Source organism: Pinus tabuliformis, chromosome 1_1 (assembly GCF_031772625.1).
Source record: "Pinus tabuliformis cultivar Carrire ecotype Pingquan chromosome 1_1, CPIR1, whole genome shotgun sequence".
In the NCBI taxonomy this organism is placed as follows: domain Eukaryota; kingdom Viridiplantae; phylum Streptophyta; class Pinopsida; order Pinales; family Pinaceae; genus Pinus; species Pinus tabuliformis.
Genome location: NC_142297.1, coordinates 565,048,335 through 565,063,839, shown reverse-complemented (window position 1 = coordinate 565,063,839; position 15,505 = coordinate 565,048,335). Strand labels below are relative to the sequence as shown.

General features: G+C 32.5%; 1 pseudogene; it reads left to right on the top strand.

Annotated features, from left to right (window-relative positions):
• The first annotated feature begins 6,453 nt into the window (after positions 1-6,453).
• Positions 6,454-15,229, top strand: LOC149214406 (uncharacterized; annotated as a pseudogene).
• Positions 15,230-15,505: the final 276 nt, after the last annotated feature.

The following is a 15,505-nucleotide window of genomic DNA, read 5'->3' as shown; positions in this document are numbered from 1 at the left end:
GTGGAATTATATGACCATTCTGCCAAAATCAACTACTTCATCCATTGAGTTTTCTTATCTAAATCATAACATCGTAGATAACTCTCTAAACATGTGTTAACTATTTTTATTTGACCCTTTGTTTGTGAATAAAACTTTGAACTCATATCTAGTGTTATTCCACTAATTTTTCATAATCCTTTTAAAAAGTTAATGAATTTTGGGTCTCTTTCACTTACTATTACTTTCGGAAAACCATGAAGTTTATGAACTTCTTTCATGAACACTTTCGTTGCTTGGCTTGTTATATATGTACTTTGAATTCTAAAAATGTGCATATGTTGTGAGTCTATCAACAAGCACAAAAATGATGCCCTTGCCTTTAAATTTTGGTAACCTTGAAATGAAGTCTATTGATATCTCTTCCATATTTGATTAAGTATGTGTAATGGCAAAAGTAGCCTTGGAGATTTTATTGTCTCCCCTTTATTTTTTTACAAGTTTTTGAATATCTTTCTTTATGCATTAAAAAAAATGATCTTTTGATATGTTTTAAGAAACCCTGCATGTCTTGGATCTTGGATCATGTAATTCTCTTAATATTTGTTGCCTCAACTATGATTAAGGGTATGAAAACATTCTACCCCTGTATACTAAAGTATATCTCCCCTCCACTCACAATGCTCCATATAGTTCATCCCTTTATCCATTGTGTTTTTTGTTTAGAACTGTTGTCAGTTTTCCATTTATGGTGAGCTTTTGCTAGCCACTTATGGATAGAATGTGTATTAGAATATGAACTTGAGGTTTCTTTTATTTTATAAAGAACATTTGCTACTACATTGTCCTTCCATTTTCTGTAGATTATTTCAAAATCAAACCCTTGTGCTTTTGCTACTCTTCTAATGACAATATTTGCTCCAAGATTACTTTAGGATATCATGGTTTGTCTTGACTTTAATGTTCTCCTAATGAGACACTGTCATCATTTTTTATTGCATGTAAAATTGCTTCTATTTCTACTACACGTTGATTTCACCAAGTCTTTTCCCTTGAATTGTTTGCTTTAAAAAACCAATAGTCTTCCTTTTGTGTCAATATTTCTCTAATTTCTTGGATGCATCATGTTTTTTTGTGAGTGTTTTACAAAACTTAGGCATTGCCAATACTGGTAAAGAAGACACGCACTTGATCTTAAAAAAAGATACTACTATATCAAATTAAGAAAAGAAACCATTCCAAAAATAACTTCTAGAACACAAATAATACTGTGAGTTCTTTGTCATGCCTTTAGGGTTGACTAATGCTTCTACTTTTCAAAGCCTTATGATCAAATATTTTTGACCATCTTGAAAAAATTGTGCTGGTTTTCTCTGATGATATACTTATCTATAGAAAATAATAGGAAGACCACATTAACCATGTGGATAAAGTTCTACAAATTCTCAAGAACAATTAAATGTATGTAAAAATATCCAAATGTCCTTGTGGGAAACAAGAAGTAGAGTATTTAGATCATATTGTTTCAAAGGAAGGAGTTAAAGTGGATCCTCAAAAGATCCAATCCATTACAAAATGACATTTTCTCAAGAACATCAAGAGTATTAGGGGATTGTTGGGACTTGAAAGATATTATTAAAAATTTGTTAAAAATTATGCACACATTACAAACCCACTCTCTCAAAGAAAAAAAATATTTGTATGGAATGATGAGACTACTTTGGCATTCCATTTAACTTTCATAAAATAAAGTTTAACCACAACTCCTTTGCTACCCTTTCTATTTTATGATAGTTAATGGCTTGAGAAGGTCTGGATTTTAACTCTTTGCCATTCATATTGAATTCCTCTCAATTCAAATCTCATGAATAATTCATTGTAGTTTGTCGAAATTTTACCTAATGTTCACAACCATGGAATCCATAGAACATCTACACCTCCAATGGAAATGGCATACATTGGGCTTACCAAATTATATTCTCCCATACTTAGTTTAATGTGGTGGCATTTTTCCCATACTTCATAGCTTGGATATACCAAGCTATTGAGACACTTTGCTAATATTTTATCAATTGAGTGATAGTTACTTCCTTAGTGAATAAGCGCCATGACCTTTTGCTTCTCAATGTAACCTACAATCTTCAAGGTTTGAGGTGATGAAAAACTTGCCAATGCATGCATAGATATTTCACACATGGATAAAACAATATTGTGCACAATTTCAACTTCTATGTCTGCTTTTTTAAGTTGACAAGTTCTTTTTCATTTCATTGTGAAGATGTTTCCATTTTCTCTCTATCATTAGTTTTCAAGGTGAACACTTTTGTTTCTTGGCATTTATGCTCTTTTGATCCTTTGCTGTTACAACCAAAGGCTATACATTTTTCTCTTATTTCCTTTATTTTATTCTGTGATATTCAAGTAGGTTGAGTTAGGGTTGTCCTATGAATCTCAAACAATCTTTGCTTCATGCATATGGTCCCACCAGTAGACTTGTTTGTAGCATTATTCTTGGCTTGAATATGACTATTCAATTGCATAGCTTCCATAATATTTTCATGATGTTCTAGGAAAAGCTCATGTTTAATATCTTATTTTAATCCAGCCATGTAAGCTTCCAACAAATGTTCATCACTTATGTTATCCATCCTTGTGGCCAATACTCAAAATTTTGAACTTTAATTTTCGATATCACCTAAGTACTTGATTCTTGTCAATTGACTAAAGTAGTCTTGTTCCCAAACTTTTCCATATTGTGCTTCTAAGTCTATTGTAAATAAACCCAAAGTATAAGAACAAAAAAAAGGCTTTCTTTTAACTACCCATTTATACCATTGATAGCGTTATATTTCAAAATTCGAAGTTGTTATGTGAATCGTTTGTTTATCATCTATAATATTATGCAATTCAAAATATTTATTTATTTGTTTCACCTAGGTAAAGATATTTGTTCCTTCAAACTTCTTTAATTCAACCTCGAGAAATTTCATACTGTTTGGAGACAATCCATAAGTAACTCCGCTATTTAGAGTTAAATCTTTCTGACAAATGCTTATTTTTAGAAACTTTAACAACATGGATATTACCTTTATTTTCATGAATCACTTCAAACATTATCAATTTTAGGGAGCCTTTCATAAAGGGCTTGTATGATCTTATGTTCCAATTTTCCATATTTTTCTCCATCTCCTTATTTTCATCCATCTTTTGTTTCAATCATTCCACCATTTTGTTTTCTTGTTTTTTTTTTGTTTTCGTTTTTTTTCCATATCCTATTTAATTGATTCTTGTATTTGTGACAATTCAAACTTTCTTAACATAGTGTCAATTATTTTCTTAATTTGAATATCTAAATTGAATACTTGATGTTGCACGTCTTCTATTTCTTCATCAGTCATGATTGAGTTTTCTAGAAGTTTAATTGGTGAAGTAACTCTTGGGTGTTTCTTTGGAGCCATGTGAGAAAAATAATGCCCCTCTTTTATCTCTTTATCACAACTATGGTGAGCTCAATAGAGAAAGTTATTGGTTCTGAGGGAAAATGAGTGTTAGGTGTTATAGTCGTTTGATATACATGTGTGGTTCAATAGTAGTGCTTGGTTCAATCATGCCCTTAGTTGTACTACTCAACTACCTACACACTAAATATTGGCCTCACCAAACATTGTTCTCAATGTACTATAACAATTAGGTGTTGAAAATTGCAACAAGAAATTCTCAATTTGATTTTTCCTTGATCAAATTGATAAAATTTGAATTTCTACATCAACAAACAACTTGAATGATGTTAACTTGTGTGACATGGCTTATGTCACCCAGTTTACTCAGTAAATTTGAGTTGGAGGAGTTAGAGTTCAATTTTGCATGTGTGATTACTAATTTGTAGCAATCAAGGCCATTTATTTCATTTCCAGTTAAACTAGTTCCAACTTCATGAGCAATTGCAAATATACAACCTAATTTCTACATGGTATCAGAGCAGGCTTCACATTAAAACAACAAATTTGAAGTCGTTTCTCATAGGTTCAAATTTGAAGATCAGTGTAGCGAGATTTATTCAGAGCTGAGAAGATGGCCTTCAATGGACTAAGGCTAGAGTACCCAAAATACTGAATGCCTGGGTACCCAAAATACTGAAGCTTGACCGTTGTAGTTGACATTTTCAAAAAAATTAGCTGGATTTTTTCAAAATCATGTTGTAATTTCTATCATTTTCTATGCAAAATTAAGGCACTCAAAATTCTAAAACTTGACAACTATAATCCACTTTTTCAAAAAATTTAGCTAAATTTGTTCAAAATCATGCTGGAATTTTTATTATTATCATGATGGCTCCGACAATTTTTCATGCATTTTCAAATATGGAACGACGACCATGATGTTGTTCACAATGTCGTATCGTTTCTTTCACCTCTTCCATTATAATATAATAGTATTTTCTAATAACACCATAAATAGGTAGCATATGGAAAAATTACATCTCGGAAGACAAAAGAAAAAAAATAATGTACAAAAACATGTTCACATAAACAAAAACAACTACATGGATAATAGATAACCTCTACATGACATTACTATTATTTACCAAATAGCCATATTCGAATACACATAACTAATCATTTCAAGTATAACTCATTATCATCCACCCTAGCTTTCAACAATGTCCATTCACATGTTGCTATTTTTCCACACACTACTATTATTTACAAAATATCAATATTCAAAATACACATAACTAATACTTTCAACTCTAACTCATTATCATCCACCCTTTCTTTCAACAATGTCCATTTACATGTCGCTATTCTTTCACAAACTATTATTATTTACAAAATATCCATTTTCAGAATACACATAACTAACTATTGCAATTGTAACTCATTATCATCCTCCCTTGCTTTCAACAATGTCCATTCACATGTCCCTATCCTTCCCCACTCTATACATGTCCCTATTCTTCCCCACTCTATACATGTCCCTATTCTTCCCCACTCTATGCTATTCTTCACCACTCTATGCCTTACGGTGTTTCCTTTGCAACATAAGGTGCAAATGCTAGTACAATTAACTATCAATTTATTATTTTTTATATATGACTAGCAAGTCTGGGATAGCGATGATATCTACGTCAGGACAACGGTGATTCAGAAACACATCATGGGAGGTGGATGGCGCGGGTAAAGTTAACGTGTGCCATTGGATACAGAATAACAAAAAAGCAAGAATGTGCGCTCCACCTCAATATTTGCGTCTGAATGATTGAGGAGTGCAGAGAACTTACACACTTTAAAGTTAAAAAAATTAATATTATAAATCTAATAAAATTAATACTATAAATAATATTATATCTTAAAAATATAAAAATGTATATTAATAAACTCAAAAAATTAATATTATATTAACATTATAATATTATAACTATAATTAATAATTGTAATTATATTATAGCTATAATTATAACTCTTGCTATAATTATAATTATATTTACATTATTATATTATAATTATAATATAGTTATAATGGTATAATTAATAAATATATAATTCCAATTGAGATTAATAATATATAATTATAATAATAATAAATATTATTATTATTTATAGTTATAATACTATAAATAATATTATATCTTAAAAATATAAAAATGTATATTAATAAACTCAAAAAATTAATATTATATTTATATTATAATATTATAAATATAATTAATAATTGTAATTATATTATATTTATAATTATAACTCTAGCTATAATTATAATTATATTTACATTATTATATTATAATTATAATATAGTTATAATGGTATAATTAATAAATATATAATTCCAATTGAGATTAATAATATATAATTATAATAATAATAAATATTATTATTATTATTATCATCTAATTTTAAAGTCAAAACTGAGCCAAATACCAAATTGGTGTATAAGACCTCTTTGTTTATGGGATAAGGGACCCACTTTCTCTCAGCGATTTAACTGCTAAGTCTACAAAGGCATACATACTCTACTCCCTATTATTATTATTATAAAACAAAGAGATTATTAAGTCTACAAAGGCATACATACTCTACCTCCTATTATTATTATAAATCAAAGAGTTTATTGATATTATTAAACAAAGAGATTATTAATAATATAAATGAAAGCATTATAAACTTTGAGAAATAATATTGAATCCAAAAGATAAATATTATAATTATCATTATAATAATAATTGTATTACAAACCTAACAAAACTAAATATATAATTATATATTAATAAATATATAATTATAATAATAATTATTTTATAAAATATTATTATTATTATTATTATATTATAATAATTATTATAAATAAAGGGTTTATTAATATTATTAAACAAAGTCCCGGATGCGGGTGTTTGAGGTGGCTTTAAATACGAAAGGACAGGGGTGGGGCAAGGTGGATCGACACCTGCCCACCTAGTACAGAATGTTAAATACAGGTATGGCGGTTGGCTCTTGGCATGCACGTAGAGCAAGGTTTATCGGCCCCCATTCTAGCAATTTCGGTTCAAACATAATGTCTACAGTGCTGGTTCTCCCTTACGCACGCTCTGGCCTGCATCAGAAGGCGGTGTTCTTCAATGCCACAGTAATGAACGGAGCATCTTGAGGCGCGCCAGAGGAGGATAAACCCAGGCTTTGGGTCGGGTATGCGGTGAATTCTTCTTTGTTGCATAATTCGATATATTCTCTCGCCTCTGGTCTCATTACTGAATTCCGGCTGTTTGATATGAACTCTGAAATTCCTGAGGTCTCTCGAAATCTACTTGGGAAGGTTACGCTGGTGCTTGGCTCAGCCCTCTTGGCGGAGCGGTTCCTGTTCCTCCCATCGTCCCTTTCATGGGTTTCGAGCGGTTGTTTTGATGTCTTTGTCTTGCTGATTCAGTTTCTTGTCTCAGGCCTAGACTCTGGTTTCAGGCGGTGGGATGTTGGTCCTGTCACTCCTGAGGCCTCTCGGGCTTGGCTAGGAAGGGATATTTCCACGCCCCGCATTGTTCTCTCGGCGAAGCTACTTCAACTTTCCCGCTGGCTCCTTTCCTGGTCCTTAGGTCTCTGCTGCGATTTTCTCCCAATCTGCTGGCAAAGCTACTGCCATCTCCCGGTCCTTGCTGTTGCTCTGCCTACCTGGTATCTTGTTGCTACTCTCTCCCAGATGCCTCACCTGCGTCAAAGAATGGGGTGCTGAAGAGGCCAGCCCTGGCGCGTGCCTTCCAGTTCGTCCTCTGACTCACCTTCCCTCTCCAGTGAGCTGTTTACAGGCCACTACCCCAACACCCGAAGTGGGACATGAAGCTTCCACTTGTAAGTTGCCTTGGGACCAGATTGAGCAGGAAAAAAATGAAGGGAAAGGTAAAGCAACTGACAAAGGGAAAGGTAAGGTACCAAGTCCGCCCATTATGGTGTGGCACATTGCAACATTGGAGTAACCAAAGACTTATTCAATGCTTCACTTGCTTCATGGAAATATGATTGGTTGCTTGATTTAGGAGAAACTTTCCGCATGAATTTGAAGAGATATTTCTTTGAATAATTCACTTACAATGTTGATGCAGGAGTATACACTGCAGAGAAGTCAAAACTCAAGCACTTGACACCATCAGACTCAAACTGTCTGGTCTTCCAAACTTTCTTCTACATGATGTTCTATATTTGCCAGAGTTGAGGAGAAACTTGTTGTCTTTGTTCCACATCCGCCAGCAAGGACGCTTCATTCATATGTTTGATGGAAAGGTTGAGGTCAAAAGAGCATCAGATCACTCAGTTGTCATGACAGGGATAGAAGAAGAAATACTTCTGAAGCTGCAAGGAACTTTTTCTTGTGCACAATGTTATAACTTATTTTTACCCTTGTAATATTTTGTATTTTTTCTTTTATTGTCAACTATATATATATATAAAGAGATGAAAAGGAAAGAGAAATAAAAAAAATCAAAAGAAAGAAAGAATAAGAAAGGGATAAAAAAAAAGAATAAAATAATATCGCTAGTATTGTGTGCACATTGAAATGACTCATCATTTTTATTTTATTATTTTATTTTAAATAATGATTAGTATTTTTAAAAGGATTATTTATATGTAATAAATTGATTTGATCGATTTTTTGGATAACACTTAAAGATTGTTTATATTTGAATGGATGAGATTGGGCCGACCTAGATCAACGACCCCTGATCATTTGTGGGACCCCCAACATTGTCGACGGTGAATGGGGGTGGGTCGGCAAAGCAGTTTTCCCGATCCCGCCTTCAGGTACGTGGTAGTGCCACATCCATTGTGGTACCCCTTGCCAAAAACCATAAATAATTCCCCCCGGACAAACCACCATTCTGCCACTCATACTTCTGTTATTGTTCCCGCCAATTTTTCCTATCAATAAAGCCTTCACTACACTTAACCATTGCCATCTCCCTGATAGATTTATCAGATAACTATTATGCATTAATTTCCCGCCAATGTTCAAAATATTTAATTGCCCCGCGCCACTTATCATTAGCCAATTTTGGCTATTATCAGCATTTGATTTAAGGCCTATCCCTTTTGCAAATTAAATTCTTTGTTGCATTATGATTATATTCAATATTTCCAACTCGAATCTACAAGTGAACAACATCAAATTTCTAGCTTACAATCATCCTATTTCCAGGTAATTATTCTATTAATCCCCAACAATTATGACTTATTTAATGGGTTCTCATAAAGGAAAATCCAAAGTATCTATTGACAATCCAATGCTTCCTTCTGTAATAAATTTAGATGAACTACCTTTAGTTGACACTAAATTTAAAATAGTAGATACCAATTGTGAGTTCGACCTCTATGAACTGCACAATTAGGCCTTTCAAAAATACCAGGATGCTAGTGATGAATTTTCTTTCTAGGAATCCCTATTACCTTAATTTGTCTTCCCTCAAACCTACCATTTTACATATTTTGTTGCCTGGTTTAGAGCTCACTATCTCCCAAGTCAGAGAGTTATCATTTCTCAAAATAATGAAACATTGTTTTATGTAGCCCCTAAGTCAATTTTCCAATCCCTTCCATTGAATTCTCAAGAATCCCTACATATGTTTTCTACTAATGCATTAATGGAGATTTACCAAAAACTTTCCTTTTCTGAAAGAGCTCATATTTTTTAATCTTTTATACCTGAGAATTCTGAATTACCCAGGACCAATCCTCCCTATTCTACTGCCATGTTCCCTGAGATGTCTAGGCAGGTCATTTCCTTAGTTTCTTTTCTATTAGGATACCCCAGTGACCAATGGGTCGATGAAGTAATTTTAGGATTTTTATCAATCTTTTCCTCTAGTAAAAATCCTTCAATTGTGTTCAATTATAGTTAGATCCTTTCAGACATTATTCGTGAGCAATTTTTGAAGGTCAGTGTTGAAGGCTATTTGAAGCATCAATTGGTTTTAATCTACCTGTTCCTATATCATCAATAAAAAATATTCAAGTTTCCTTTGTAGAAGATGGATATTACAGGCATCCCACAGTCAATTATTCACTGGACTTCACTAGTCAAAAAGACTTTTGAAGAGTTCTCCTTTAGTGATTTTGTCAACCAATTCTTGTATGTAGGAAATTGTTTATTAAACATTGATGTTGTTCCTAGGATTTCTACTGAAATTAAAATAATTTTACTTCTTAGTGAACAGTTAAAGGTTGGTCTTCCTCCCAATGAGAAACATATTAGACAAATGATGAATGTAGATGATGTTCATTTTGTTTCTAGAAAACAAAAAGCTCAATTTAAATTGAAAGCACAGTTTGGCCCATTCATAACCAACACAAGAGCTGCAAGGAGAGAGGTAGATAATTTATTGAAACAGATGAATTTGAAGTTGAGTTTCAGTTTGTCTTATGACCCACTATGGATTATATCAATAGTTAGAGTTGCATAGAAATCAACACATTATTTTCATGTGGATAAACCAGATATTAAGCAATTTGCCAATAAAAAAGAATGGGAGGAAAATATTTTACAGGAAGTCTGGGAAGCAATATCTAGTCAGATAGTGTTAGAGACTCCAAAGACCATAGATAAAGAATTAAAATGACCAATCAAAACTTAGTCACCATCAAGATCAGATTTACAACAAACAACTTTCAAGGTCATAATAATAAGAAAGACAACAACTAATGAGGAAGAAGAATCCTCTTAAGTTAGGACTTCTCAAGGACCTTCTAGATTATTTCTCACAGGAGAATCACCATTTTCATTATAGCGGATTGAAGAAACTATAATAGCTTCTCCTTCTCCTTCTTCAAGGCAACAAATTATTTTTTCAAAATTTCTAGAAATGAAAGAAGAATGAGGCAGTGAAGACTTCCACATATGCAGAATTTTGGAAACAATATTCTAAAACAAAGACTAGACTACTTTCACCATTATACATTGAAAGGGGATAGTTCTAACTGGCATTTTTGGAACCAAAGTTCCTTGTACCTAAAAATTTTGAAGACAATAAAACTTCCTTGTTTTCCTTTGACACCAAACATATTCATCCCATAGATCAGATTGATCTACACAAACAAGCAAGAGAGATGATTTGTACATCATTTACAAGCTCCGCAATGACAATTTCTAAGCTGTAAGCATCATTAAATAATATTCATTATCAATTAAAGCTAGAGAAATGTCTTCTCTAGCTAAGGTTATCTTCATTAAGGGACTTGAATACCTTGTTATGAGATTAGGACTAGTTCCTAAAGATGTAAAAGTAGCAGAAGAGATAATAAAAAAATAGGAATGGTAACAACTAAACTTGAAGTTGCGAACAACTAAACTTCCACAGACCCAAGAAGTTAGGTAGTTAGAGAAGGAGAAAGAAAACAGGCTTCGAATGATTGTTGAGAAGAACATACAAATTCAGAAAATGGAAGTTGAAATGGAAAGGTTGATTAAGGAAAGAGAGCTACAACTCAATACTGGAGTAGCAACTTCTACAACATGAACATCTACAACAACAGTGTCCAGAGTAGAGACAAAGCCCATCGGTCAAAATTCAGCAAAGCAGTTATCAAAGGCCATGGGAGATCTATCTTTAAAGGATATGGAAATTAATAAGCTTAGAGTACAACTTGAGAAGATTCAAGATAGTAAAATTACAACTGATAATGCATATTTCACTGAAATACAGAAAAAATTCAAATTAACTAAGCAATTAGAAATCTATGAAAATGAATCATTGATTGCAAAAACTTGATCTCAAGCCAACTAGAAAATATGGATTGATATTATTGCATTTTTTATTGAATTATGGCCATCAATTGAAATTATTTTGAGCAGGAATATTTATTGTAGAGGTCAAAGACAACAGTAGCAGAGATTAAAGAAGATTTAGATCATAAACCAGGAGAAGATACTAGGATAATCAAAGTCCTGCATTCCAAAACAAAGGAAGAAATTGAAGAATTTGGAATTGAAGACAAGACTAATGCAATCCTAGAGACAAGAAAAGTTTTGACAAAGATAAATCTAATGTTATAGTTAGAAAATAAATGCCAAAACTTAGAAGTGCAAATTAAAAAATTCCATAGAAATTTTAATTCTTTGCGCCAAAAATGACTCCCAGATCTGCGAGACTCTAGTGGCCAATTGATCCCACTAGAAAATTATCAACACAGGTTACATGAAATAGCAATAGATAAAACCAAATTTTCCAAAGTCAGAGGGATAATCATTGGAAAAGATTTCATGGAGAGCCTAGAATATGATTTGTTTATTAAACATGAAATTCAACATTTATTTTTAACTAGGCCTACTTTTGAAAAGTACACAGAAGTTGATGAGTCATAGAAGAAGTTAACCAAATTTTCTATCCAAGATGATAAAAGATGGGATACATTACTTGAGCTCATCCAATAGAATAGAGTGCAAAATTTCAGTGAGTAGAAGGTAGAAAAATAGGAGAAGACAACAAAATAGCAGAGTCAGTAAACAAAAAATCCAATTTCCTGCAGCAGTCATTAAATAACAACCTTGAAATGTGTGCTAAATGTTCAAATATGTTTAGAATAGCTATTTTTCTATTCTATTTTTGTAAATATCCAAATCTGTTTTGGATAATATTTCAGTTTGTAATAAATTTTATTTTGAGACTAAGATATTTTGAGTTAGACTCTATAAATATTTTGTAATTTGAAGAAGACCGGATTGAACCCTTGTGATGAATTAGTGACATGATCGTAATATTCTAAGCTATTTCTGAAGATAATTTAAGGATTATGGATTCATTCTGAACAACTTGTGTATCTATGTGAGTTTATCTTGTTATTCAATTATGTTTTTGATATTTATTTCTACATATTTAGTTAATGGGCAATATTTCAAAACAACCAAATGGCCTATTTCCTTGTGTTAAGGAGAGATGTTGAAAGCATCTAATGAACGATCTTTCAAAATGGCTTGGTGGTCCATTTCCTTCATCATGAGCATATTTATAAAGCACGTAATACACAATCTTTTGAAATGGTGTGATGGTTATTTCCTTGCAGTTTGTAGACCTTTAAGCGATAGAGGCATAAAAAAATTAAAATACACATAAATTGAAATTCATCAATAAAGAAAGAGGTAGTCTAATTTATAGACAAAATAGTCTTTTTCAACTCTCACTATATAATTTCAAACAAAAACCCTTAAAATACATTTTTGAATGCATAAATGGATTTAGCACCTGAAAAATCTAGGACATGACTTTTACAGATTAAACAACTCAAACCCAAATTTTTAAAAATCTATCCCAGATTTTGGTTAAGATTAACTAGAAAAATTGTAGTCTAACTTATAGACGAATGAATTTTTCTCGATTAGAGTATATTTTTGAATGAATTAATGTATTCAACACCCTGAAAAATCTTCACATGATTTTTACAGATTAAACAATTCAAACCCAAGTCTTTAAAAATCTCTCCAATATTTGGAAAATAAAACAACTTAATACAAAAATATATGTTGCATTATAAAATTTAATTTAAACATTTTAAATAGAAAATATAGAACAATAAATATGGATATTAAAAACTTTCGATTTTGTTTTTTTATACATTTGATAGATCTATGTACTGAAATTAAAATTTATTAAAATAAACGACAAGTGTTTAAATATAAATTGAGTTTTAAAGATTGAAAATTAAAATATATATTTATTTTTTTATTTAAATTTCTTAAAACAATAAATAGTTTAGAGTTATATAGATGAAGGATTAAAAAATTTAAAATTTTCACACACACACACACACACACACACATATATATATATATCTATCTATATATATATATATATATATATATATATATATATATATATATATATATATATATATATATATATATATATATATATATATTTTTAACTAAAGTTATTAATAAGTAATGGGACAGTTTTAAATTTTACCTAAATAAATATTTTTAATTAATTTTATTAATAAGTGATTGAAAAAGTTTTAAAATTTATATAAATAAATTGTGGGATGGATTTTTATTATCTTTTATTTTAAAATGGATTTTTAATAATAAATTCACTTTTCTAATTACGTCGTAAGGCGTTTCCCTCTGAAATGGACTCCTCCAAATGCCTTTCTGTCCTAATAGTAGCCGTTAGATCTTTTGTTAGACGATTGAACAAAAATCAGCCGTCTAATTTAATAAAAAAAATGTTTTAAAACATTAAAAAACCTTAAAAAGCGTTATTAGGCCAATGAACAATGCTCTCCGCTTGACAATTGTGTGCTTTTTACGGAGGAGTTCCAGATAGAGTCCGTTTGAATTCTTAGTGGAGTTTATGGCAATGAACTCCAGTGTCGGTGAAGCCTTTTCGTGGCCTCAAGGATGGCGTTAAAGTCCCTTTTGTTGGCGAAATCAAGTGGGTATTTTTGAAGGAGGCAGTGAAAGTATGGCTGCGAAATCCGAAGAATTTGGCACTATTAATATGGGATATTGCTGTGGCAGTATCTGGAGCTATTCTTTTTTTGGTTCTGGTTGGCTTTCTTAACAGGGCCGTGCCTAAAAAGAGTGAGAGGGATGCCTGGTTTGAGGTCAATAATCAAATTCTAAATGCGCTTTTTACCATGATGTGCCTTTATCTACACCCACAACGTTGTTATCATCTTTTACTGCTCATTAGATGGAAACCAGAGGACATTGTCAATCTTAGAAAGGTCTACTGTAAAAATGAGACTTACAAACCTCATGAGTGGGCACACATTATGGTAGTTGTGCTACTTCTGCAAATAAATTGTTTTGCACAGTATGCGCTCTGTGGTCTGAATTGGGGCTATTAGAGATCACAACGTCCGGCTATTGGAGTGGGTTTGTGCGTTTTTGTTGCAATAGGCGCCCCTGTTGCAGCTAGTCTTTATCTTATCCTGAGTCCTCTTGGGAAGGATTACAAAGCCGAAGGTGATTTGGAGACTACAGTTATAGGTATCACTGATGCAGATGCAGATGCAGATGTTATTAGGATAGATGATAACTCTGTGAAAAACAAATCTACATACGCGCGTCTTGAGAAGAAATACTCTCTTCTTAGAAGAGGTAGTAAAAGAATGGAACCTAAACCGGAATGGCAGGGAGGTCTATTTGTGGGTTCTGCGTTTTTGGGTGGAATATGGATAGACTGGGGTTTGGGAACATGTATGTGCACATAGTGACCTTCATTTTGTTGTGCATGGCCCCTTATTGGATCTTCACCTTGGCTGCTGTCAATATTGATAATGAGAATATTTAGGAAGGTCTTGGTATCACTAGGATCATTCTTTGCGTGTTTGGGCTTCTGTATGGTGGGTTTTGGAGGATTCAGATGCGGAAGAGGTTTGGCTTACCTGGAAATGCCTGTAGTTGTGGGCAGCCTAATGTGACAGATCTAATGCAGTGGCTTTTCTGCGGTGTTTGTTCTCTCTGTCAGGAGGTTCGCACTGGAAATTTCTATGAGGTCTGTGAGGATAAACTCTATTCTAAAAAATATCTTGGCCAAGATTCACAAGACTTGAGAGATGCTTCACCGAGTTTGGCTCCGTTGGGTCATGAACCAAGATCACTAGCTTTGAATTCACCCTCTTGGTTCAAATCATACATGTCACCAAATTTGAATGCTCAAGCTTCAGTGTCGCCAGTTTTGAGTCCAATGCATTATTCCATTGAAAACTCTCTTCCTCCACAGGGTATGCCCCTTGTGCCAGAAGGGTCGACATTTCCTTTGTCTAACTTTCTTTAAGTGGAAACTCATATTACGATTTCTCCAGATTCAAAATCAGTGGATGCACATAACGTGGCAGCTCAAACAGAAAATCTAAGGAGGGACGACTATCCAATGAATGCACCCATTCCCCAGAGACTAGAAAAATAAGAATAGGGCATTAACACAATCATACTCCTATGGTTGATGGCTGGAAGGTTAAATTGAATTACCTGGAAACTTGTCCAATATTAAGATGCATCAAGAAATTGAATTGTTCTATAGCTTTTTGCAGTGCCCATTGTTACAGTTTAC